Genomic DNA, 4,079 nt, shown 5'->3' with positions numbered 1-4,079 from the left:
TTTATGCCAGTAATGATGGTGCTATTTCCTCCCTTCGCTGTTTGTTTCTTTATGATGACTTCTGTTCTGTAAGCTACTGTGTTGCAGTCCTTGTTTCCTTTTAGTTTTAGTGAAAGCAGGTGGACGAGACAGGTTTGTTCAAGCTTCTTGAAAGCTGAATTACAATAGCCCAGCATCTCTAAGGAAAAAAATTTCACGGTCCCTGTAGTAAGGACAGACGCATAACAATTTCCTTCCTGTGCACACAGAAATATTCATGAAGTTGTTGAGATTGTGAGAGCACAACATCAATAAATAAAGAGCATCAGTATCTTACGACAGTAGTGAGGAAAGAATGACATCTTTACTTCCATTTCCTTCTATTTTAGAACATTCAGGTTATAATATTCAGCTCAAAATGACACTTGAAGCAAGTTTCTGAAGATGTGACTAAAAAATCTACTTTGTGTTCTACTAAAGGAATCCATTAAGCTCAGTGGGGAATGTACAGATGTGCAAGACTTCCCCAAGCATCTCCATTGGGCATTTAGGTGTCTGAGATAGCTGGCTGATGAATTTGAGTGCCTTGACTTCGGGCTGGAGATGGCCTGGAGGAATGTCAGGTTCCCCAGTAAGTGTATATAGGCAAGCAAGGGAGCTGTTGGATCTCAATATTCTGTCAGGGCTGGTAAGTGTAGGCAACCTACAGGCTATTACTTGAGTCTTAGTCTGAACGTATCACCTCCAAGGCAGCATCCTTTTTATTTGGAGCTGTCTGCATACCTTGTATGCTGTCCAACAATGGATCATTACCTCTCTAACACAGTATGATGTAGTTCCCATTGAAATAGGTGTAATGGTTTGCCAGTTCTTCCATGCTGTACCCCCTAGTAGGATGGAAACCTTGATCTTGGAGAATGTGGGGAGAAAAATCCGAGTGTTTCAAAGTTCAATTTCTTACAGAAATACTTTCAAATCTAAGGCTCACCAACATCCATGCTGATGCTGAATACACCCAATAGACTCTGGCAAACTCTTGTAACTTCTTAATGATTGTTTCATTCCTAATTGCAGCATAGAGTTGTGGAAGTGCTGATAGATTGCATAGGAGGAGGCTGTTTGCTTTCCTACACATCTGGGGGCTGTTACATTTCTGAGAAGCTGGAGGTTCCCCAACTGCTGACTTGTAGCATCTCTTCTGTCCCTTGAGGTGATCAGATCTCTATCATTTTTATCATGCTTGCTCCATTCCTGCAGAGGAAAAATCTCATTCAGATATCATTAGCTCTAGCTTCAGACAGACAATGTGAGAGGCAGCAATCCTCAATTACAGACAGCACGCACCTCCTCTATTAAACATTGACACTGAAAAAGCAATGCTCAGCCCAAGTACGTGTTGCTGTTCTGGTGCATCAGCAGGGTGGTGAAAGAGGAGGGGCTTGGCAGACACAAACTCCTGTTCTGAATGACTTTACCTGGAGGTAATCTCTTCCGCCAGGCTGAGTCTGACATTAAAAATGGAAGAAGCCAGGGACATTTTCCACCCAAAGCTCAATGGAAAGTGGCAGGTGTCAGATTTTTGCAAATTTCTCTCTAACTCACAGGCTTCTGCTGACAGGGACTTGAAGGTTCCAACCTGGAAAAGCTCCAAACTGTATTTCTGCAACAAACATAAAATGCAAAATATTTTTAAAAGATGGAGGTGAGGGAGTGGGAAGGACAACAAGGTTAAAGGTAGAAATGGAAATTAGAAGCGATGTGGGGGAAAATCTCATTGGTATGCTGTTAGCTGAGGATGCTCACTTGCATGCTGGTTCAGTCATTTAGAACACTGTGCCTTTGCCAGGAACACTGAACATGGAACAGGATTTTCCTTTTCTTGTCATTCAAGATGTGGAGGGAACTGTTCACTGGTTCACTCCTTTTACTGTCCCTTCCTAGGTTAGCACTTGCACCACCTTTTGTGTTACATTCAGATGCCCTCTGTATCCTGTATGCAGCTTAATTCTCAGTATCTTGCATCACTGTAGTGGTTGACCATCAAGTCAGGAATAGATGCTACAGGAAAGTAGATCTCCACTTTTGGTGAGTCATTTCCTGGCTCTGACAGATACAGGATAAATCTGTCTTGAGTGGCACTTGTATGTTTTGTCATGGCAATACATTTCATGGAATTAACCAACCCTGCAGCCTGTCTTGGATAGGACACAGTCTTCACTGAAGCAAGCAATGAAGATACCACCCTTCAACCACTTACTGCGTGTCAGCTGCATAGCGGTCTTTGTTCCTCCTCTTAGGCTGCTATGACTACAAGTGATGCAACTAGGTTTAGATTGTAATGGGAGACACTGGGGAAAATGCAGAGGTGGTGCTTGGGAACCTCTGCTTTCAGAGAGCTTTGAAGTACTGTGGAAATTGGCACCTAGGAAGCGGTGCTCTTCCCTCCCCACATCCCACTACTGCTTTCTTAGACAAAGGAAAACAAACCATTGAATCTCTGAGCTTGAGACATGCAAATGGAATCTGTCCCCCTCCCTGGGTAGGAAGAGGATTGAGTATTCATTGCTTGGAGGAAACCGCTTTGCATAATAACCTGCTCCGTTTGCAAACAGAGGAATGAATCAGTGTACAATACCTTAGGAAGCTTTTGCTTGTTTGATTCTGGACAGGAATTAGATAGAGCCAACTTTCAGATGTTTGAGCTTTGGATTACTGCAACAGAAGAAGGTTTGAAGTGAGTTATTCTGGTTCAATTAGACTGTGTGACCTGCTACACCTTTTTGCTTTCAGTTTGTATTGGCTGAATACCAAAGCTTGAAATACCTCATGAAATACCTTTTCTGCTTCAGCTTCTAATTTTGACTACTTATGCAGGTGGAGTTTCTTAGTGTGATATATTCTTAGCTTAGGACTAGAGTTTCAGTTCAATGACCAACAGCCATGTTAGAAGCACAAGCAAGCTGCTGAAAGCCTTGAAAAGTGCAAAGTTGAATTTGAGGTTATTTTTTCTCTTATTGTAACGTTCATAAAATCATAGAAAGGCTTGGGTTGGAAGGGACCTCAAGAATCATCAAGCTTCAACCCTCCCATTCATTGATGTCCCTTTCTCATTTTACTAATTCCAGGCATTCTGATAGTTTAAAGTAAAAAAATATTAATTAAAAAAAATGGAATAAGCAATGGAAATACTTTGACTTCTGGAATAAAGACTTGTGATGTATTTCTATCCCTATGTCCCTCACATCTTGTTGATGGACAGGAATTGAGTAATTGATGCTTAAGGATCCAATGAAACATTCAGGCTTCAGTAATATTGCCTCCTTTTGAAGGAAGACTGAGCAGATCTATTGCAGCCATCTATATCATTACCTTCCGTTTCTAGCTGGAAACTGAATGTGGGGGTGTTCAGTTACTGGAATTACTAGGCAACACTGTTCTGAAAACACAGGAGGGTTGAGGTTTAAGTTATTGCCCTTTGATCTACTTGCTCCTCCTGTGTTGCTGTGCTTGGATTTTTACCTTATAATTATTTCCTCTGTCTTTGGTAACCTGAGGACAGGAAGTTTGTTAGAGGAGAGGCAGGAATGAGTTCTTTCTGTTGGAGCAATAGTTTTGGTTGCTTTCATTGCAAATGTTTTAGTGAACTTCTAAGCAAGCTGTCAGGATGTGTTACTGTGAGAATTAAGGAGAATCTCCATAAACAGCTTGTAAAGGGATAGCAATGTGAACCACGCTGTTACTTTGACTGTGTTACAAACAAATGGTTTTTAATAGCCTCCTCCAAAGAGGACAGCTGCTGAGAGCTGAAGGCAGCCAAAGCTTCAGGTGAAGAGCTACTCAGGAATCTTGCCCTGGCTGTGATACACAAGAATATTCTCCCTGCCTTGTGGAAGATAAAATTTGAAGACAGAACAACTGAGCTTGGTCAGGTAGAAGCCCAGCAAATGGAGTTTTCAGTGTGATGCTGGTTGGTAGTGAGGTGTAGTGGTAGAGCATAGGAACCAGGCAAGCATGGGGAGATCTTCTCCTTTACACCACCCTAGCTTTTTTGCAAGACTAACTTAAAGACTCCTTGAGCCACAGGCTGTAGCTGAGAAATG

General features: G+C 42.0%; 1 long non-coding RNA gene across 1 annotated transcript; it reads right to left on the bottom strand.

Annotated features, from left to right (window-relative positions):
* Nucleotides 1-358: 358 nt before the first annotated feature.
* LOC109371008 lies at nt 359-2,693 on the bottom strand. Its single transcript, XR_002121650.1, has 3 exons — nt 2,615-2,693; nt 1,455-1,639; nt 359-1,230 (listed from the first exon to the last, which is right to left on the bottom strand). It is a non-coding gene; the product is annotated as an uncharacterized LOC109371008 (long non-coding RNA).
* Nucleotides 2,694-4,079: the final 1,386 nt, after the last annotated feature.

This window comes from Meleagris gallopavo, chromosome 26 (genome assembly GCF_000146605.3).
Source record: "Meleagris gallopavo isolate NT-WF06-2002-E0010 breed Aviagen turkey brand Nicholas breeding stock chromosome 26, Turkey_5.1, whole genome shotgun sequence".
In the NCBI taxonomy this organism is placed as follows: Eukaryota; Metazoa; Chordata; class Aves; order Galliformes; family Phasianidae; genus Meleagris; species Meleagris gallopavo.
Note: the sequence above shows the minus strand (reverse complement) of the source record. Positions and strands in the feature narration are given on the sequence as shown.